At 41.6% G+C, this 23,766-nt stretch overlaps 1 pseudogene; it reads left to right on the top strand.

Moving 5' to 3' along the window:
* The first annotated feature begins 7,466 nt into the window (after positions 1–7,466).
* Nop10l1 (NOP10 ribonucleoprotein like 1) lies at positions 7,467–7,658 on the top strand (annotated as a pseudogene).
* Positions 7,659–23,766: the final 16,108 nt, after the last annotated feature.

Below are 23,766 nucleotides of genomic sequence, written 5' to 3'. Positions count from 1 at the left end.
AGTTTTTCCTCTCTACAGGTCTTTAGCTGTTCCTGTGGGCCTGTGTCTTGAGTTCACCAGGCAGGTCACTTGCAGGGGAAAAGTTTGTCCTACCTGAGGTTCCGAGGCTCAAGTGTGCTCGTGGGGTACTGCCTAAGTCCTCTCCGTGGCGGCAGCAACCGAGGAGATGTGCGCCGCTCTTTCCGGGAGCCTCCGTGCACCAGGGTTCCAGATGGCGTTTGGTGTTTTCCTCTGGCGTCTGGATGTGCGCAGAGTGCAGTCTCTTCTGGTTTCCCAGGCGTGTCTGCCTCTCTGTAGGTTTAGCTCTCCCTCCCACGGGATTTGGGTGCAGAGAACTGTTTATCCGGTCTGTTTCCTTCAGGTTCCGGTGGTTTCTCAGGCGCAGGGGTCCTGCCGCTCCTTGGCCCTCCCCTAGGGGAACCCAGAGGCCTTATACAGTTTCCTCTTGGGCCAGGGATGTGGGCAGGGGTGGGCAGTGTTGGTGGTCTCCTCCGCTCTGCAGCCTCAGGAGTGCCCACCTGATCAGGCGGTGAGGTCTCTCTCCCACGGGGTTTGGGAGCAGAGAGCTGCTGCGGGCCGGGATCCGAGGCCTGTCCAGGTATTTTTTTTTTTTTTTTGGTTCTTTTTTTCGGAGCTGGGGACCGAACCCAGGGCCTTGCGCTTCCTAGGTAAGCGCTCTACCACTGAGCTAAATCCCCAGCCCCCAGGTATTTTATATAGAGGGAATGTTTGTGTTTTTTCTACAGGATGCTACAAGAGTATGCCAGCTGCCAGAGGTGGTTGCTGAGACTTGCTGATCCTGCGAGCATGAAGATTCAGCTCTCGTGGTTCGGGTCCCTGGAGTCATTCCTGTGTCCTTGGAGGAAGACAGAGGATTCCCCCACATCTTTTGTCATCACAGAGATTTTGACGTTGCTGCAATCATTGTGTCCCATCCCACCTCGGCCTGCACTCCAACCCTCTGTGCACTGCTGCATGCTGGAGAAGATTGGACTCCAGCTATTACCCCTGCCCCCCTCATTCCCCTGGTGACTCTTGCTGCCTTAGTCATTTTGCAGTCTGTAGCTTCATAGGAATGCCATCTGCGTGAAGCTGCTGTGGACTGGGGAACTCTGCCCTGGTTGTGCAGATCTCAGACATGGTTCCATTGCCTGCTGGTTGTTCCAGAGAAGAATGACCGATCCTAAACTGTCCTGGGAAAGACCTTGTTACTTTCGCTGCTATTGTAGCAGCCATTACTGCTGCAGCCATTGTGTCTGCAGTGTCTAGAGTTACCCTCCCCCAATCTATTGTTAGGCAAGCACAGTGGGTGAACTTTCTGGAGTAGTTGCTAACAATTGGGAATTCTAAATTTTATTATAGGAGCGGCTTGACTACGGCCCTTGGTGGTAACAGCTGAGGAGAACTAGATGAGGTGCCCACTACTTATTGGGAGTGGCTCTGTTTGGTGCAGCCCTATGCTGTGGATTAGTGTTTATGCTATGGTTGGTTTGCAAACTCAGATCTCAACAGAAACGTGACAAGGTCTTTATCACTCAAGCACTTGTGGCCATTGAACAAGGGGCATCCCCTGAAATCTGGTTATCTATCCTCAAAAATTAGTCGACATCTGAGTTCTCTGCTCTTGCACCCCATGGATTTGTGGATCCATTGCACTGGGATGAGAGAGACTCAATGATTCTTTGATCAGCCCTTCTACATCGCTGAGGTTTCCTCATTGCACATGATAGGGTGATCATGATTTCCCCACTAACTCATTTTCTGGCTGGCCTCTTTTGTAGAGTTCGCCCTAGGTCGTTTAGCAGTTACTGTCACAAAGCACTGCGGTATGCAGAGACGGGCAACTTTCCTCATGCACAGACCAATCAAAGACACGGGGCCCGGTGGCAATAGGGTTACCCTACGACAGATAAGGCTGTGACATTAGAGGAACGACCTAAGACAGGAGCCACAGCAGATGGACGTAACTGCAGAGGCCTAGACCATCCTCATTCTAGTAAAAAAAGGGGGATATGTGGAAAGCCGCAATAACATTCGCCATCACAAGATGGCGCTGGCTTCCGCTGCGCCCCACGTGGAAAGCCGGGATAGCATTCGCCATTACAAGATGGCGCTGGCTTCCGCTGCGCCAGCCTGACTTCCTTTCAGGAAACTAGCTGTGTGCGCATGTGCAAGAATGTGTTCGCGCCAAGTCTTTGCCCACCCCGGGGCGTGCCAGTGAGATCATGGGTAAGCGACCAATCAGGCGTGGACGCGCCGTGCTAGGGTTTTATAAGCAGCGCCTTTCTGGGCCCTGGTCTCTCCTCTTCAAGATGTAATAAATGCTTTGCTGCAGAAGGATCCTGGTGTCCGCGCGTGTTCTTGCTGGCGAGACGATAGCACGGGACAGGGGAGTAGAGTTTAAAGGAGCCAGAATGAACACAAGAACATGGCCCACAAAGTCAACTGACCTGGTCTTTAGTGGGCTCGCAGATCAGGGAGCCTGTATGTGTCTGACCTCTGTGCTCTGCATATAAGTTATGGTTATGTAGCTTGGTGTTCTTGTGGGACATTGAGCAGTGGGACCAGGGGCAGTCTCTGACTCTTTTGCCTTCCTTTGAGCCCCCTTTCTCTTATTTGATTGTCTGTCCAGCGTTGATATGAGAAAATGTGCCTGCTCTTACTGTAGCTTCTGGAAGGCCTACTCTTTCCTGAGAGGGCTGCTCTTTTCTGAGGGGATGTGGCAAGGGTTGGGAGGTCTGGTGGAGGTAGGGTGGAGAGACACGGAGAGGGTAGGGAGTAGAAACTGCAGTCATGATGTAATATATGAAGGAACAATAATAAAAAAAGGGGAAAAGATTTTGTTTAGGGTAAACTTTTCTTTTGCTTTTTTTTTGAGACTGATTTCAAAAATGTAATCCTTTTGTTGATGCCATCTGAGTCCTGAGGCTGTAGGTGTTCACTGCCACTCCCGACTTGTAGAAGAAAATTTAAAAACATAGAAAGACATTCATGTTTTATTTTTAAGTGGGGAAAATTTATAAGACAAGATCACCTACTTTGAGAAATGCTTTTGAATTTATTTGTAAAGATAATGCATGCTATCTGTGAAGTATGCATAGAACAAAGATTGAAAAGATTCATGATAAACTATTACTGGCTAAAAAAATTACCATCATGTCAAACAATCTACAGAGTGATAATAAACGCTTCCTAACCTTCTCTGCTGGGCTGCCGACCTTCTTTCAGTTGTATTACCTGGGAAACTCCTGGAGATGTTTGTTGCTGTTTCTGGCTGTGACTCCAGACATTAAAATCAGCATCCATTCAAAAATAATTGCTTTTTCCCCCCTGAGTTATAAGTGGAAAGTGGGAACTGCCTGTCTAGGAGTCAGCCACACTCAGACAGATTCCAGCACTGGTGTTCATTCATTATTTGCACAGGCCAGAGGAGCAGCAGCATCATCAGAGACAACACATCATTACACCCAAACAGGAAAGAGGGAAAATCAATTCTGACCTAAATAGAGAAAAAGGGTCTCTCTTGTTTAGTTTCAAAATGAGTCTGATTTGAGAGCTCTTCCACAGATAGCATTCTTTTCAAAATGGCCAACTTTCCTCAAACACCTTTACTCTCTTTAACGAGGGGTCTTGGATGTCTCTGTAGTCAGTGGTTTGAATGTGAAGTTCTCTGGAAGCTCAGAGAACTCTTGCTGTGAGCTTTCGTGATTGTACACTCAGCATGAGTTCAGGTTTTCTTAAAATCTCCCTTCTCTTACCTAACTGGATTCCTCTAACTCTAACTCTAAAGGGATTTGTACATGAAATGCTTTGATTTCTTGCTATAATTATCATTATACATTGAATGAAACCTGGATCTTATAGTATATGCCCAATCTGCTCCTAAAGTTCATATTTTGTTTATTTAATTATAAAAGCAACTTATATTCCTATTAATCTAACCACTGAATTTATAGTTAATATTTGTCTAAGGATAAATAACCTGAATTGTAGGAGGTGCTAGTAAATGATTGGAGGCATCCATGCAGCCTTTCAGAGTTCACCAGAGCATCTTTCAACATTTATTTAACTCTCATTGCTTTTTTATTTTTTATCACATCGTTGTTTAAATGAGTAAGAAGGAAGGTGGAGTTTCACTAAGAAAATGACTGCATCCCAATACTAAAGCACTGCAAAGGACAGTCCACTACCTAAAATATTGTGCTTTGGGATCAGATAGGGAGAGCAAAATTGGAAAGTGCTGACACATCAGATCTTCAGAGTTAGGAAGCAGCAGGCACCAGGGGATACTGAGAAATTCATTTATGTTGACACTTTCAGAACACTGGCTTTGCATTTTGTTACTTTTGTAAAATATTTGCCCAGTTTGTGTGTGTGTGTGTGTGTGTGTGTGTGTGTGTGTGTGTGTGTGTCCATCCTTCTGTCTGTCTGTTCTTGTATGCCGGTCTCAGGAATCATTTTAAGTCATTTCTGGCTTCAAACATCACATTGTCGTCCTGGCATCATATGGGTAGATCTAACTGTATTGTTTCCTTTCTTCTAGTATGGCTTCTTTCTTATCTCATTAAGAAACAAACAAACAGGGGTTGGGGATTTAGCTCAGTGGTAGAGCGCTTGCCTAGGAAGCGCGAGGCCCTGGGTTTGGTCCCCAGCTCCGAAGGAAAAAAAAAAAAAGAAACAAACAAGCACGTCTGTATATAAACAGAAACAGAATCCCTATTTTGTCAAAAGCCATGTGTTGAACAATCTATTTTTTTTTGAAGCATGGACTGGGGTGCAAAGTCTAGCATAATTGTGGTCCACAGAAAAGTAAATGTGCAAGACCAGAAAATTTAACACTAAATTACACGATATGGGTCTCAGAAGAAGGGTTTTGATAGCATTTAATTAAGTGTTTCCCAACTTGGATTGCATAATGGTATTATCTGGGCAGATGCTAGGAGTCTTGATACCCTTGCTTTATCCAGGACCAATAAAATGGGATTCTCAGAGGAAGGGCCTCAAAATTATTTAAAACTCTTTAAGGTGATTACAATATATATGATATTTACATATACATCTATCTATATCTATCTATCTATATCTATCTATATCTATCTATATCTATCTATATCTATCTATCTATCTATCTATCTATCTATCTATCTATCTATCTATCGATCTATCCATCTATCCATCTACCATCTATCTATTTGAACCACAGGACTGGATATGCAGTGATAGGCTTCCAGGATAGTTGATACTTGACTCTTGTATTGAAGTATGAAAAACCAGGGTTGCTGTAGCAGGAACAAATGGCATCTTTTCCAGAGGCAAAGATCTATGAGACAGAATGACAGATTTAGGCAACTCTGACGCTGTTCTGTGTGACAGCAGGAAGATGGCAAATGGAATGTTCTCAGTGTACGTGTAGGCGGAGAACTAATCGTCAAAGACCTTCCTTACTTATTGGATATTGGAAAGTCACTGTCAGTGGAAGATTGGACAGAAGGAAGAGCAAATGAGTTCTAAATGGAGAAGAAGAATACAGACAGAGATGGAGTGGGCTAGTGAAGCATGATGGTTGCAATCCAAGCACTGAATGGGGGTGGAGGCGAGGAGAGTGGAGAGCTGGAGTCCACCTTGCACTGCATATAGCAAGCCCTTGTCTCAGAGAGACTTTATCTCTCAAGGCTGAGTGTGGTGGCACAGACCCTTCAATCCCAATAATATGGAGGTGGAGGCAGAGGGATGGATAAAGATCATCCTTGACTACGTAGTGGGTTTGAGGCTAGGCTACGCTACATGAGTCCCTGTCTCATAAAGGAAAGGAAGAAAGAGAAAGAAAGACCTCCCCTTTCCCAATCCACTTCTCTCTGTGTACATAGGTAACAGAAGAGTAGGAGTATGAAGTGGGGAAGCCGGAAGTAAATCAGCACTGGGACCATGCATCTGGGAGGAACTAGCAGCCCAGATCACACAATTTTGAATGACGTGGGGCAGGTTTGATATTTGATACTGAATAGGATCTAGAAGTATTGTTTTTAGGGAACGGCTGTCTCTATGTACCTGCACGGTATGGGTCTGGAGATCAGCATCTGGGAAGTAGGTAAAAGGAACTAGATTTGGAGGCACAGCTGTTAACTGACTCGAGGGCTCACCGGCTCAGCTCTTTCGACATGGAGTACCCCTGGCTAAGTGGGTTTTGTCGGAGGGTTGCTATTTGACATTTTCCTTCATACTTCACAGCTGCAATCCCCACAGAACTTCACTTCTTCCTGTCCTATTGTTTCCTCCCATCCTACCACTGTTTCTAAACCCCACTTAATTTGAAGACATTCCTACTACAGTATTGGTAAAGTAAGTCTTTCTTTAACTGAGGGTGAGAACACGTTGTCTCTCCAACGTGGAGTGATGTAAAACCTGACAGGGATGGAGTCTCACTACTTTACTTCATACCAAGGCTCTGGGTTGCATTATGAAGTGGACTTCTCTTTCTTGGTCTGCTGACCATGGACATGAAGGGGACACAGCGAAGTGGCACAGAATATTTTTGGTTTTTTGTTTTTTTGTTTTGTGGGTTTTTTTGTATGTTTGTTTGTGGGTCTTTTTAGTGATACTAGAAAATTCTGAGGTGCCCCCCGAATCTTTAACTGTATCCCTTGCTCCCTTGCCTTACTGCTTGAGAAAAGGGTTGACTCTCTTTTTTCTTTTTTTCTTTTTTTCTTTTCTTGCCTTTCATCTTTCTTTTTTCCCTCCATCTTTATTAACTTGGGTATTTCTTATTTATATTACAATTGTTATTCCCTTTCCCAGTTTTCAGGCCAACATCCCCCTAATCCCTCCCCCTCCCCTTCTATGTGGGTGTTCCCCTCCCCGTCCCCTCACTACCCCCTACCCCCACCAATCCTGTTCACTGGGGGTTCAGTCTTGGCAGGACCAAGGGCTTCCCCTTCCACTGGTGCTCTTACTATTCATTGCTACCTATGCAGTTGGAGCCCAGGGTCAGTCCATGTATAGTCTTTGGTTAGTGGCTTCATCCCTGGAAGTCCTGGTTAATTAGCATTGTTGTTCATATGGGGTCTCAAGCCCCTTCAAGCTCTTTCGGCCCTTTCTCTGATTCCTTCTCTCTTTTTTCTTAATAGGAGCCACACTTCCGCTTTCAGAAAACATCCCATCCTGGGTTTTATTTATTTATTTATTTATTTATTTATTTATTTATTTATTTATTTTGAGATGAGGTCTTTTGTAGCTCAGGCTGGTTCAAACTTCATTATTAATGATTTGCTTATCCCTACTAGTCATCGCTGACAATGCAAGATCACAGTTTCTATCTTTCAAATAATCCACTCTGATTTCACATCCCCTCTCAGAAGCCTTAATTTTGTTTGCACATTTTATCTTTAAATTAGAAGAAATTTATCGGTACTTTGGGCAAACATGGCTGACGGTGAATGTACTGGCGTGTTTCCTGGTGAGGGGCAGACATGTTTCTCCAGTATTACCTCAACGAGCAGGGCGATCGCGTCTATACTCTAAAGAAATTCGACCCCATGGGGCAACAGTCTTGCTCTGCCCATTCTGCTCGGTTCTCCACAGATGACAAATACTCAAAACACCGAATCACCATCAAGAAAAGCTTCAAGGTGCTCATGACCCAGCAACCGAGGGCTTGTTAATCTCTTGTGATACTAGTCCCCCAGCCGATTATCAGCAACCAAATGCCTCAATCCGTGAGCCCGGAAGCCTTCCCATGCTGTTTAGAACCCCCTCTCACTCACTAAAGTCTGTAGTGATGGGCATCGCCTGTAAAAGGGACGATCTTTTTTTTTTTCATGTTTTGATTTACTGCCCGGTTATTAAAGATACAATGACTTGAAAAAAATAGAAGAAATTTATCTATGTGTATGGCTGTTTTGCCTTTATGTATGCCTCGTTGCCTGGTGCCTATGGAGTTAAGGGTGGTTGTGAGTCACCCTGTGGGTGCTGTAGATCAAACCTAGGTCCTCTGCAAGAGCAGCAAGCACTGAACCATCTCTCCTGAATTACACTTTTGGTCTTAATCCATTTGATTTCTTCTTTTTTGCAGACAGAATATACATCTGATCTCATACTCATTCTCTGGCTTTATCCTGAGAGGTCCTAGGGGTATAGGCATACCCCACCATGTTTTCTTAGCTTATTTTGAGAAGTGCTGTCTCTATAAACCTTTCCTATGTCTCACCTAGTACTCACTTAGGTGATTCTAGTGCTGCTCTAATGGTCTCCACTGCTCTAGCTCCAGTCCTGTTAAAGCTATTAGTAGCTTTCAGGTTTGTGGTCAGTTCTTCATCCTCACTTTACTTGACTGTATTAGCATCATTGGGCCATCACTACCCATGTCTTCCACAGCCTTTTTCTTTGACTCCACATTTGATTCCCTTCTATACTTACCTCGGTTTCTAGTTTGCCTTCTGTGGCTTCATAAACACCATAACCAAAAGCAACGTGGGAGAGGAGAGGGTAACTTACAGGTTACAGCCCATGAGTGAGGAAGGCCAGAGTGAGACGTCAAGGTAGGAACCAGTACACAGGAACTGAAGCAGAGACTATGGAGGAACATTGCTTGCTAACTTGATCCCCATTGCTTGTTCATTTTGTTTTCTTTTACGACCCAGAACCACCTATTTAGGAGTGGCACTGCCCACTGTGACCTGACCATTCCCACATCCATCACTAATCAAAAAAATGCCCTAGAGACATGCCGACAGACCAATCTGATGGAGAAAAATCCCTCGATTGAGATCCCCTCTTTCCAGGTCTCTCTATGTTGTATCAAGTGGACAAAACACCAAGCAGCATGCTCATCCGTTCTTAGGCTGGCCTTCCTGGCTTCCATTTCCTCTTTTTCTTTTTTTTTTTTTCTTTTTGGTTCTCCTCTGGTTTCATTCTTCAGGTCATCTTATCCAGTCCTAGGATCTTATTTCTATTAACACACGATGTAGATGTTATCACTCCAGCCTGCTTTAAAAGTTTTGAGATTCACTTAAAAACCTCCACCTAGGGTTCAGGTAGCTGCATTGTATTTCGAGTAGGAATCCTTCTCCTTAACCTGTTTCTTTCTGACCTCAGTAGCTGCATCATAATTTTTATATAGTTTATAGGGTTTTCGGGGTGTTGCTTCACAGCTAGCTTTACTGGACGGTACTACTTATCACTCTCCCTCTGCTCCCTGTCTTTGCTGTCTGTCGACATCACCACTTGCGTTTGTCTTCCTGACTTCTTGGGATGTTCTTCCTCACATACACACATGACTGCTTTTTAAAAATCTCAATCCCCACTATGAGCAGCCTGCTATCCCAGGGGGCTCTCCATTCTCACACCACCTCTCCTCCACCTTCAGCAGACTCCTGAATCACACAGGTGAGCCTCCCTCTCTCTTCTTCTCTATTTGCTGAGCCCTCTGTGCCAAGCCAAACTGCCCTGAGCAGCCTGCTAGGCCAGGGAGACCTCCATTTACCTGCCACCTCTCTGCCCACCTCCATGGGATTTGAGGCTCCATAATCATACAGAACTGAAGGTCTAAAATAATACCCATCAGGTACCCAACAATACCCATCAGAGGCCTGCCCTACCAGCACCATCAAGATTCACCCCACCCCAATACTTACTATAATAAGAACATCCAGAGACCAAACCACTCAGATGGCTAAAGGTCCTCAAAAGAAGACAATCAACAAAAGCCAGGGCAATATGACATCTTCAAAACACAACTACACCACTATAGCAAGCCCTGGATATCCTACCACTACTGAAACAGGAGAATGACCTTAAATCTAATCTTATTTTTTTTCTGGTTTCCCATTTACAAGTCCCCTATATTATTCCACTCCCCCTTCTATAAAGGTGTTCTCCCTCCCCAACCACCCCCCTTCCTGCCTCCCCACGCTGACATTCCCCTACACTGGGGAGTCCAGCCTTGGCAGGACCAAGGCCTTCTCCTCCCATTGGTGCCCAACAAGGCCATCCTCTGCTACATATGCAGCTGGAGCCATGGGTAAGTCTATGTATATGCTTTGGTTGGTGGTTTAGTCCCTGGGAGCTCTGGTTGGTTGGTATTGTTGTTCTTATGGGATTGCAAACCCCTTCAGTTCCTTCAATCCTTTCTCTAATTCCTCCAATGGGCACCCCGTTTTTAGTTCAATGGTTTGCTGCTAGCATTTGCCTCTGTATTTGACATGCTCTGTCTGAGCCTCTCATGAGACAGCTATATCTGGCACCTGTCAGAATCCACTTCTTGGCTTCATTGATATTGTCTAGTTTTGGTGGCTGTATACATACATGGGCTGGATCCCCAATGGGGCAGTTTCTGAATGGGCCATTCCTTCAATCTCTGGTCCAAACTTTGTCTCCATATCCCCTCCTATGAATATTTTTGTTTTCCTTTTAAGGAGGACTGAAGCATCTGCACTTTGATCATACCTCTTCTTGAGCTTCATGTGGTCCGTGGATTTATCTTGGGTAATTCGAGCATTTGGGCTAATAGCCACTTATCAGTGAGTGCATTCCGTGTGTGTGTATGTGTGTGTGTGTGTGTGTGTGTGTGTGTGTGTGTGTTTGTGTGTTTGTGTGTGTGTGTTTTGTGATTGGGTTACCTCACTTAGGATGATATTTTCTAGTTCTATCCATTTGCCTATGAATTTCATGAAGTCATTGTTTTTGATAGCTGAATAATACTCCGTTGTGTAGATATACCACATTTTTTGAATCCATTCCTCTGTTGAAGGGCATCTGGGTTATTTCCAGCTTCTGGCTATTATAAATAAGTCTATTATGAACATAGTGGAGCAAGTATGTTTGTTGTATATTGAAGAATCATTTGGGTATATGCCCAGGGGTTGTATAGCTGGGTCCTCACGTAGTGCAATGTCCAATTTTCTGAGAAACCTCCAGATTGATTTCCAGAGTGGTTGTATCAGTTTGCAATCACAACAACAATGGGGGAGTGTTCCTCTTTCTCCACATCCTCACCAGCATCTGTTGTTACCTGAGTTTTTTAATTTAGCCATTCAGACTGGTGTGAGGTGGAATCTCAGGGTTGTTTTGATTTGCATTTCCCTGATGACTAAGGATGTTGAACATTTCTTTTTTTTTTTTAAGATTTATTTTATTTATTATATGTAAGTACACTGTAGCTATCTTCAGACACACCAGAAGAGGGCATCAGATCCCATTACAGATGGTTGTGAGCCACTATGTGGTTGCTGGGATTTGAACTCAGGAACCCTGGAAGAGCAGTCGGAGCTCTTAACCACTGAGCCATCTCTCCAGCCTGAACATTTCTTTAGGTACTTCCCAGCCATTCCATATTCCTTATCGGAGAATCCTTTGTTTAGCTCTGTACCCCATTTTTAATAGGGTTATTTGGTTCTCTGGAGTCTAACTTTTTGAGTTCTTTGTATATATTAGACATTAGCTTCTATCGGATGTAGGATTGGTAAAGCTCTTTTCCCAATCTGTTGGTTGCCATTTTGTCCTAATGACAGTGTCCTTTGCCTTACAGAAGCTTTGCAGTTTCATGAGGTCCCATTCATTGATTCTTGGTCTTAGAGCATAAGCCATTGGTGTTTTGCTCAGGAAGTTTTCCCCAGTGCCTATGTGTTTGAGGCTCTTCCCCACTTTTTTTTTCTATTAGTTTGAGTATATCTGGTTTTATGCAGAGGTCCTTGATCCACTTGGACTTGAACTTTGTACAGGATGATAAGAATGGTTTGATTTGCATTCTACATGCTGACCTCAAGTGGAATCAGCACCATTTGTTGAAAATGCTGTCTTTTTTTCTATTGGATGGTTTTAGCACCTTGGTCAATGATCAAGTGACCATAGGTGTGTGGGTTCATTTCTGGGTCTTTAATTCTATTTCACTGGTCTATCTGTCTGTCTCTGTACCAATACCATACAGTGTTTTATCACTATTGCTCTGTAATACTGCTTGAGGTCAGGGATGGTGATTCCCTGAGAAATTCTTTCATTGCTGAGGATAGTTTTTTGCTATTCTTTTTTTTTTTTTTTTTTTTGCTATTCCAAATGAATTTGCAAATTGCTCTTTCTAACTCTGTGAAGAATTGAGTTGGAATTTTGATGGGATTGCGTTGAATCTGTAGATTGCTTGTGGCAAGATGGCAATTTTTACTATATTAATCCTGCCAATCCATGCGAATGGAAGGTCTTTCTATCTTCTGAGATCTTCTTCAATTTCTTTCTTTAGACACTTGAAGTTCTTGTCATACAGATCTTTCACTTGCTTGGTTAGAGTCACACCGAGGTATTTTATGTTATTTGGGACTATTGTGAAGGGTGTCATTTCCCTAATTTCTTTCTCAGCCTGTTTATCCTTTGAGTAGAGGAAAGCTACTGATTTGTTTGAGTTAATTTATACCCAGGCACTTTGCTGAAGTTGTTTATCAGGTAATTCTCTGGTTGAACTTTTGGGGTCATTAAATGTACTGTCATATAATCTGCAAATTGTGATATTTTGACTTCTTCCTTTCCCATTGTATCCCTTTGACCTCCTTTTTTTGTCTGATTGCTTTGGCTAGAACTTTGAGTATTATATTGAATAAGTAGGGAGAGAATGGGCAGCCTTGTCTAGTTCCTGATTTTAGTGGGATTGCTTCAAGTTTCTCTCCATTTTTGTATGATGTTGTCTACTACTGCTATAAAATTATAAAAAAATGCTATCTTTTACCCCACTCTAACTCTGGCACTGTATTGCCCGAAGATATCTGGTAGATATCTTCATCCCAGTCAACAAAGCCTCTCACCCACTTTGCTCTATCCCATATCACACTGCTGATTGCTTCTCTCTGAGCCTGGCAACAATCTCTCTACTCATCCACTTCCCAAGGCAGGTTGCCACCATGCCAAACATACACATCCCAATTTTGTGGCAGGATAGCATGTCTAGCCACCACACACACCCTTAAACTTAAATCACCACATGAAAGAACACAACACAATAACCTCTGCTCCAATTGATAAGATATAATTGCCCACCTAGACATACAAAGCCCTGTGCACATCCATCCCTTAAGAGTATTCATAACAACCTGTAAATGTGCAGAGAGGAATCTTAACATCTACCTCCATGTTCTCTCCACTGCTTCTCCCTCTCGCTCCAGTCTCCTTTCTCTAGAACTTTTCTCCTGCCCATCCTTCCTTCTTGTCCAATGACAGACCTTCACCTGTGTAATCACATCATCTTACAGTCTACTGGTTTTCTGTATATTGCTTTTTTTAAGATTTATTCATTTATTATATATAAGTACACTGTACCTGTCTTCAGATACACCAGAAGAGGACACCAGATCTCTTTACGGATGGTTGTGAGCCACCATGTGGTTGCTGGGAATTGAACTCATGACCTCTGGAAGAGCAGTCGGGTGCTCTTAACCGCTGAGCCATCTCTCCAGCCCCTGTATATTGCTTTTTACTATGTTTAGGTATGGGCCTTGAATTTCTGATCTGTCCAAGACTTTTAACATGAAAGAATGTTGAATTTTTTCAAATGTTTTCTCAGCATCTAATGAGATGATCATGTTTTTTTTTTCTTCTTTGCATTACATTGATGGATTTCTGTATATTGAACCATCCCTGCATCCATGTGATGAAGTCTACTTGATTATGTTGGATGATCATTTTGATGTGTTCTTGGGTTTGATTTGTGAGAATTTTATTGAATATTTTTGCATCGATATTAATATGGAAATTGGTCTGACGTTCTCTTTCCTTGTTGGATCTTTGTGTGGTTTAGGTATAAGCTTAATTGTGGACTCATAGAAGTAATTGGGTGGTGCTTCTTCTGTTTCTATTTTGTGGAATAGTTTGGACAGTATTGGTATGAGGCCTTCTATGAAGATCTGATAGAATTCTGCACTAAACCCATCTGGTCTTGTTTTTTTTTTTTTTTTTTTGTTGGGAAACTTAATAACTGCTTCTATTTTTTAGGAGTTATGGGACTCTTTAGATGGTTTATCTGATCCTGATTTAACTTTGGTACCTGGAATCTGTCTGGAAAATTATCCATTTCATCCAGCTTTTCCAGTTTTGTTGAATATAGGCTTTTGTAGTTAGATCTGATGATTTTTTTTTGAATTTCTTCAGATTCTGTTTTATGTCTTCCTTTTCATTTCTGATTTTGTTAATTTGGACACACTCTCTGTGCCCTCTATTTAATAATCTGGCTAAGGGTTTATCAATCTTGTTGATTTTCTCAAAGAACCAGCTCCTGGTTTGGTTGATTCTTTGTACAGTCTTTTTTGTTTCTATTTTGTTAATTTCAGCCCTGAGTTTGATTGTTTCCTGCCTTCTACTCCTCTTGGGTGCATTTGCTTCTTTTTATTCTAGAGCTTTTAGGTGTGCTGTCAAGCTGCTAATGAATGCTTTCTTCAATTTATTTTTGGAGGCACTCACAGGTATGAGTTTTCCTCTTAGCACTGCTTTCATTGTATCCCATAGGTTTGCATATGTTGCACTTTCATTTTCTTTAAATACTAAAAAGTCTTTAATTTTTCTTTATTTCTTCCTTGGCCTTGTTATCATTAAGTAGACCATTGTTCAACGTCCATGTATATGTGGGCTTTCTCTAGTTTTTGTTGTTATTGAAGACCAGCCTTAGTTCGTGGTGATCTGATAGAATGCATGGGATTATTTCAATCTTCTTGTATCTGTTGAAGACTGTTTTGTGACTGATTATATAGTCACTTCTGGAGAAGGTACCATGAGGTGCTGAGAAGAAGGCATATTATATTGTTCTAGGATGAAATGTTCTATATATATCTGTTAAATTCACTTGATTCATAACTTCTATTAGTTTCTCTGTGTCCCTGTTTCGTTTCTGTTTCCATGATATGTCCATTGATGAGAGTTAGGTGTTGAAATCTCCCACTATTATTGTGTGAGTTGCAATGTGTTCTTTGAGTTTTAGTAAGGATTCTTTTATGATGTAGGTGACCTTGCATTTAAAGCATAAATATTCAGAATTGAGGGTTCATTTTGGTGGATTTTTCCTTTGATGAATATGAATTGTCCTTCCTTATCTTTTTTGATAACTTTTGGTTGAAAGTCGATTTTATTCGATATTAGAATGGCTACTAGTTTGTTTCTTTGAACTATATGCTTGGAAAGTTGTTTTCCAACTTTTACTCTGAGGTAGTGTCTGTCTTTGTCTCTGAGGTATGATTTCTGTATGCAGCAAATGCTGGGTCCTCTTTACATAGCCAGTCTGTTAATCTATGTCTTTTTATTGGGAAATTGAGTCCTTTGTTGTTAAAGAGATATTAAGGAATATAGATTGTTATTTCCTGTTATTTTTGCTGTTAGAGGTGGAATTATGTTTGTTTGGATCTCTTTTTTTTGATTTTGTTGCAAGATTACTTTCTTGCTTTTTCTAGGGTGTATTTTCCCTTCTTGTGTTGGAGTTTTCCATCTAATTCCTTTTGTATGGATAGATTTGTGGAAATATTTTGTGCAAATTTGGTTTTGTCATGGAATATCTTGGTTTCTCTTCTATGTTAATTGAGAGTTTTGTTGGATATAGTAGCCTGGACTGGCATTTGTGTTCTCTTAGGATCTGTATGATATCTTCCCAGGATCTTCAGGCTTTCATAGTCTCTGGTGAAAAATCTGTCGTAATTCTCATAGGCCTGCCTTTACATGTTACTTGACATTTTTCCCTTATTGCTTTTAATATTTTTTTGTTTTTTTTTGTGCATTTGGTGTTTTGATTATTATGTGATGGGAGGAATTTCTTTTCTGATCCAATCTATTTGGAGCTCTGTAGGCTTCTTGTATGCTTATGGACATCTCTTTCTTTAGGTTAGGGAAGTTTTCTTCTATAATTTCATTGAAGATTTTTTTTAGATGCAATTGATAAGATATAATTGTCCACTTAAACATACAAAGCCCAGTACCATCTATCCCTTGAGAACATTAATAGCAACCTGTAAATACACAGAGTAGAATCTTTATGTCAGCCTCCATTGTCCTCCACGGCTTCTCTCCCTCTCTCCTCTCCTCCTTTCCGTTCCAGTCTTCTCCTCTTCCTTCAAACTTCTCTCCCACCCATCCTTCCTTCTCTTCCAATGACAGTCCTCCTATCCTGTACCTGCCCCTCACCTGTATTTTACAGATTCAATGGGGAGAAGTTTCTGGTGAAGTCACCTGATTCCTGAGTACATGACTAGGCAGCTGTCCTTGGAGCAGTGGAATTAGCATCAAGATACAGATAACTCTAGGACAAAGCAAACATTTCCCCCTTTTTGTCCAGTTAAGAGACCTTTTCACTTATATATAAATTGAATACAATTATTACAATTCTACAATTTATAAAACATATGATACAGTCAACACCCAGTCCATCAATTTTGTCCATTAACTAAAGCACCTTGTCATCTATCCTAAAAGACTATAATTCTATACCTGACTTATATCTTGGTTAGAGATCAAATGCCATCAAATGTAATAATTCTCAATGCTAAACAGCTTAGGTTATCTACGAGACTACCAGTCTTCAACCACATCAGAAATCCTTGAATGACCAAATATCTATACATATAGGAAGCCTAACATGGCTTCCAGAACTGAGAGGTTGTAGAGACAAATCTCTACCAGCACAGTCCCTTGTTAGCAACATGTGAGTGCAAGCCTTCAGCCTTCTGGCCAAAGATCAACTGACAGACTCTTGAAATGCAGATTTTGAAGGGCTGATCACCCTGTCTTGGCAGAGTTTATCAGTCAACTATTCTGCATAATTTGTCCTTTTCTGGACAGTATTAGTCTGCAGATGAAACAGGCAGTTTTGTCCAGTGGCTGTCTAGCCACAAAGTATTGCCTCACCTGGAGGTAGAGATGTTCAAATTTTTCATTAAATCCACCAAAGGGGAACTGTTAGGAGCAGATATGTCTCAACAAAAGATAAATAACTTTAAATCTCAAATTTTGTGGATTTCTGACGTTTTTGAAAACCATCAACTTATATAAGACAATCTGGACTGTTGTCTTTATATCGTAATAATATCTTGAAAGTACTCTCACAAAGTCAGCAATATGTTTGCTATTTGGCCCTTAACTCACATGTGTAATCAACTCAGAAGTTTGTAATGACATCAATAAAAGGACTGGCTCTCAACCTTGTACTTTTAAATTCTTTTAACAAATAAATTCTATACCAAAGCAAAGATATGATTTTAGCTTAGTTATCAAATGAGATTATGACTGTACAACTCAATCTAGCTAATTCCTCCCTGTTAAATTACAACCAATTTTAAATTCCTCATAAAAACAACTTTAGAATAACTGCTTTCAATACCCCAAAAGTCCAGGGAATTGGGGCAACGACTCCTCCATAACTTCTTCAAGCTGTACATGGGTGTTGAGATATCCTTGGGGATAAGGGTTAGGAAGAATGAAGCAAATGCTGTAGCCGATGTGTCCTGACTGGACCCAGCTGAACATCCTTAAGACCAGGAATCCAAGTAGGCACATTCTGTAAAATACAACTCTCAAGATAAAAGTTTAGAATCGAGATATCTTTTTGTTTGATTCTCCTGAATCAATTTTTTTCAGGCAGTCTACCTCTATTAAATCTGATCAATATGACTCTGTGAGGTTTCCAGAGCCTAATCACACTTTTTAAACACACAAAGACAAAATCCTTCTCCCAAAATACTGTGTTCCTTAGTCTGTAACCAGAAAAACTTGTATCTTGCACTCTTTCCCAGAGTAATAATATAACCATAAAACTCAAAGTCACACCCATTATGAAGATTAAACAATTTTTTAAAAAAGGAAGCAAGCTAAACAATGAGCCTGATAGGCTTTTGTACTCTATGATATCAGGAAATGAACCCAAAATTCCTGTGGAGCCCACGTAAAGAGAATTTGAGCGTCCTGTTGTGGTAATTATCAAAAGTAACCACAAACCCTCGCTAGCCGGCATCAACGAGCCATATGGCCTTTAGCAGGATAATTCATAAAACAAACTAAACACCTTTTATCAATTCTAATATCAATAAGCAATGTATCAAACCAGGACTTTAGCCCAAAATATCTCAATCTGTCAAGTTCTCTACCTGGAGACACAGATTTTTCTTTAACCTTAATAACCTAAATATACATTCATCTGTTAAGCTCTCTACGTGGAGCCACAGATTTTTACTTAAACTTAATAACTTGTAATATCACAATACTCTACTTGGAGTCAGTGACTAATTTTTTCCCTAAGTTCTGAACCATGGATGAAAATCCCCACGTGACTCAGGTAATCTCTGTACTTTCCTTAAAACAAACCTAAACACCTTCTATCAATTCTAATACCAATAAGCAACTTAAAACTCTAGACTTTAACCCAAAATATATCTATCTGTTAAGCTCTCTACCTGGAGCCACAGATTTTTCTTTAACCATAATAACTTCTATAATATATGTCTGCATTTACTCTGCCTGGTGTTACAGACATTTATCACAACTCTCTACTTGGAGGTAGTGACTAATTTTTCCCTAAGTTTTGAACCGTGGATGAAAATCTCCATGATTCAGGCAGTCTCTTTACTCTCTTCTTTCTAAAAACAAACTTAATCACCTTTTAATAATACCTATAATTAAGAAGTAGCTTGTCAAGAATTTCGAACACATGGGCACTGGAGAAAATTTCCTGAACAAAACACCAATGTTTATGCTCTAAGATCAAGAATCGACAAATGGGGTCTCATAAAACTGCAAAGCTTTTGTAAGGCAAAGGACACTGTTGTTAGGACAAAACGGCAACCAACAGATTGGGAAAAGATCTTACCAATCCTACAACTTATAGAGGACTTGTATCCAAAATATACAGAGAACACACGAAGTCAGACTGCAGGGAGATAAATAGCCCTATTAAAAATAGGGTTCAGGGTTAAACAAAGAATTCACAGCTGAGGAATGCCGAATGGCTGAGAAATACCTAAAGAAATGTTCAACATCTTTAGTCATAAGGGAAATGCAAATCAAAACAACCCTGAGATTTCACCTCACACCAGTGAGAATGGCTAAGATCAAAAACTCAGGTGACAGCAGATGCTGGCGAGGATGCGGAGAAAGAAGAACACTCCTCCATTGTTGGTGGGATTGCAGACTGGTACCACCATTCTGGAAATCAGACTGGAGGTTCCTCAGAAAATTGTACATTGAACTACCTAAGGACCCAGGTATACCTCTCTTGGGCATATACCCAAAAGATGCCCCAACATATAACAATGACATATGCTCCACTATGTTCATAGCAGCCTTATTTATAATAGCCAGAAGCTGGAAAGAACCCAGATGCCCTTCAACAGAGGAATGGGTACAGAAAATGTGGTACATCTACACAATGGAATATTACTCGGCAATCAAAAACAATGAATTTATGAGATTCATAGGCAAATGGATGGAACTAGAAAATATCATCCTGAGTGAGGTAACCCAATCACAGGAAAACACACATGGTATGCACTCATTGATAAGTAGATATTAGCCCAAATGCTCAAATTATCCTAGATGCACAGAACACATGAAATTCAAGAAGCATGACCAAAATGTGAATGCTTCACTCCTTCTTTAAAAGGGGAACAAGAATACCCTTGGGAGGGAATAGGGAGGCAAAGTTTAGAACAGAGGCTGAAGGAACACCCCCATTCAGACCCTGCCCCACATGTGGCCCATGCATATACAGCCACCAAACTAGCTAAGATTGATGAAGCAAAGAAATGCAGGCCGACAGGAACCGGATGTAGATCTCTCCTGAGAGACACAGCCAGAATACAGCAATTACATAGGCGAATGCCAGCAGCAAACCTCTGAACTGAGAATGGGACCCCCGTTGAAGGAATCAGAGAAAGGACTGAAAGAGCTTGAAGGGTCTTGAGACCCCATATGAACAACAATGCCAAGCAACCAGAGCTTTCAGGGACTAAGCCACTACCCAAAGACTGTACATGAACTGAACCTGGGCTCCAACTACATAGGTAGCAATGAATAGCCTAGTAAGGGCACCAGTGGAAGGGGAAGCCCTTGGTCCTGCCAAGAGTGAACCCCCAGTGAATGTGATTGTTGGCAGGAGGGTGGTAATGGGTGGATGATGAAGAGGGGAACACCCATATAGAATGGGAGGGGGAGGGACTAGGGGGATGTTGGCCTGGAAACTGGGAAAGGGAATAATAATTGAAATGTAAGTAAGAAATGTCCAATTTAATAAAGATGGAGGAAAAAAAAAAGAAGTAGCTTGTCTAACTAGGATCTCAACCCAAAATTCCTGTCGAGCCCATGTTAAAAAGAGTATGAGTGCTCTCTGCTCCCAAACCCCGTGGGAGAGAGACCTCACCGCCTGATCAGGTGGGCACTCCTGAGGCTGCAGAGCGGAGGAGACCACCAACACTGCCCACCCCTGCCCACATCCCTGGCCCAAGAGGCAACTGTATAAGGCCTCTGGGTTCCCGTAGGGGAGGGCCCAGGAGCGGCAGGATCCCTGCGCCTGAGACACCACCGGAACCTGAAGGAAACAGACCGGATAAACAGTTCTCTGCACCCAAATCCCGTGGGAGGGAGAGCTAAACCTTCAGAGAGGCAGACACGCCTGGGAAACCAGAAGAGACTGCACTCTGTGCACATCCAGACGCCAGAGGAAAACACCAAACGTCATCTGGAACCCTGGTGCACGGAGGCTCCCGGAAAGAGCGGCGCAGATCTTCCCAGTTGCTGCCGCCGCGGAGAGGACTTAGGCAGTACCCCACGAGCAAACTTGAGCCTTGGAACCACAGGTAGGACCAACTTTTCCCCTGCAAGAAACCTGCCTGGTGAACTCAAGACACAGGCCCACAGGAAGAGCTGAAGACCTGTAGAGAGGAAAAACTACACGCCCGAAAGCAGAACACTCTGTCCCCATAACTGGCTGAAAGAAAACAGGAAAACAGGTCTACAGCACTCCTGACACACAGGCTTATAGGACAGTCTAGCCACGGTCAGAAATAGCAGAACAAAGTAACACTAGAGATAATCTGATGGCGAGAGGCAAGCGCAGGAACCCAAGCAACAGAAACCAAGACTACATGGCATCATCGGAGCCCAATTCTCCCACCAAAGCAAACACGGAATATCCAAACACACCAGAAAAGCAAGATCTAGTTTCAAAATCATATTTGATCATGATGCTGGAGGACTTCAAGAAAGACATAAAGAACTCCCTTAGAGAACAAGTAGAAGCCTACAGAGAGGAATCGCAAAAATGCCTGAAAGAATTCCAGGAAAACACAATCAAACAGTTGAAGGAATTAAAAATGGAAATAGAAGCAATCAAGAAAGAACACATGGAAACAACCCTGGACATAGAAAATCAAAAGAAGAGACAAGGAGCTGTAGATACAAGCTTCACCAACAGAATACAAGAGATGGAAGAGAGAATCTCGGGAGCAGAAGATTCCATAGAAATCATTGACTCAACTGTCAAAGATAATGTAAAGCGGAAAAAGCTACTGGTCCAAAACATACAGGAAATCCAGGACTCAATGAGAAGATCAAACCTAAGGATAATAGGTATAGAAGAGAGTGAAGACTCCCAGCTCAAAGGACCAGTAAATAACTTCAACAAAATCACAGAAGAAAACTTCCCTAACCTAAAAAAAGAGATACCCATAGGCATACAAGAAGCCTACAGAACTCCAAATAGATTGGACCAGAAAAGAAACACCTCCCGTCACATAATTGTCAAAACACCAAACGCACAAAATAAAGAAAGAATATTAAAAGCAGTAAGGGAAAAAGGTCAAGTAACATATAAAGGCAGACCTATCAGAATCACACCAGACTTTTCGCCAGAAACTATGAAGGCCAGAAGATCCTGGACAGATGTCATACAGACCCTAAGAGAACACAAATGCCAGCCCAGGTTACTGTATCCTGCAAAACTCTCAATTAACATAGATGGAGAAACCAAGATATTCCATGACAAAACCAAATTTACACAATATCTTTCTACAAATCCAGCACTACAAAGGATAATAAAGGGTAAATCCCAACATAAGGAGGCAAGCTATACCCTAGAAGAAGCAAGAAACTAATCGTCTTGGCAACAAAACAAAGAGAATGAAAGCACACAAACATAACCTCACATCCAAATATGAATATAACAGGAAGCAATAATCACTATTCCTTAATATCTCTCAACATCAATGGCCTCAACTCCCCAATAAAAAGACATAGATTAACAAACTGGATACGCAATGAGGACCCTGCATTCTGCTGCCTACAGGAAACATACCTCAGAGACAAAGACAGACACTACCTCAGAGTGAAAGGCTGGAAAACAACTTTCCAAGCAAATGGTCAGAAGAAGCAAGCTGGAGTAGCCATTCTAATATCAAATAAAATCAATTTTCAATTAAAAGTCGTCAAAAAAAAGATAAGGAAGGACACTTCATATTCATCAAAGGAAAAATCCACCAAGATGAACTCTCAATCCTCATCTTCGATTGGTTTATATACAAGTGTGCAATTTCTAGGCTTGAAAGTAAAATGATGCTATCTGGTGCTGGATAGAGGAGCCTTATTTTTTATTATGGCAGCTTGCTATTTTTGTAACATGGTGATTTGGTTGAACACAATAAAGTACAGTAGTAACTGATCTCCCCCTCTTCCTGGATGAGTGAGGAGATGATTAAATGTTGATGTCAGCATCCATGAGCATATTCAGATGAGCTTCTGCTTCTGTTGAAAAGGATGCTGTGTTTGATTGTGGTCCGAAGCTTTGAAGCACTAATTGGCATCTCCTTCCTTGGAGGTCTCACTGTTTAAACATAACAGATTTGATAGCTTGTTGGTAAGGTGAGGTCCAGCTTGTCTCCACTAGGTCATCTTCATGTGAATCCGGTGGTTATACGGTTTTGTTCTAGGGATATTTCATTTTTTTAATAACGGTTTTAGCTGACATTCATGGAGAGAATGAATCCTTAGAAGTGTGCCACTAGTGAAAGGAAATCCTGTCTAGAGTATGTTTCTTTACAAAGCTGTGTCACACCATCCTTTGGGCCCTCTGCTGGAAAAGCAGAATCAAGTCTCAAATAATGCCTTTTAAATTGTATCCTCTAGTATTATAGATGTAGGACAGTACTGTATCATACCTCTGTGGATGTAAAATAGCTTGTACCTGCTTTATGATACGTAGTAGTGACCGTGCTTTATCAGAGCTGTTTTTAATGATGTTGCTCAGAATGTTTTCTTTCCAGATGATGATTGAGAAGCTAATTTAAAAAAAAAATGGTGCCAGGTACCACAAGAGTAACAGAACTGTGCTGTTTTCTCGGGTTTTGTTTTTTTACTTTTTTTTTTTTTTGGTTCTTTTTTTCGGAGCTGGGGACCGAACCCAGGGCCTTGCGCTTCCTAGGTAAGCGCTCTACCACTGAGCTAAATCCCCAGCCCCCTTTTTTTTTTTTAATGGAGTGTGCTGGATGTCTCTACAGTTTTGTTCAGATGACTGCAGAACCTGGAAAAGTTGTTGCTGCTGTTGATGCATAACACACTGCTATTATTGGTCTTTTTATATAAATATAAATATATATATATACAGATATATAATTTGAATTTTTTGAAACTTTACCTGTGCTGTCAACTTTCGAAAAAAGTATCCCCGTTTACTGTGTTGAGTTGGCACTGTACAGAAATTAACAGCCATATTGGTCTAGAAATGTTGAACTTAAGTTTTTTCCATTTGTACAGGGGTAACACACTGTATTAAATATG

The sequence above is a fragment of the Rattus norvegicus genome, chromosome 3 (genome assembly GCF_021556685.1).
Source record: "Rattus norvegicus strain SHRSP/BbbUtx chromosome 3, alternate assembly SHRSP_T2T, whole genome shotgun sequence".
NCBI lineage: Eukaryota > Metazoa > Chordata > Mammalia > Rodentia > Muridae > Rattus > Rattus norvegicus.
Note: the sequence above shows the minus strand (reverse complement) of the source record. Positions and strands in the feature narration are given on the sequence as shown.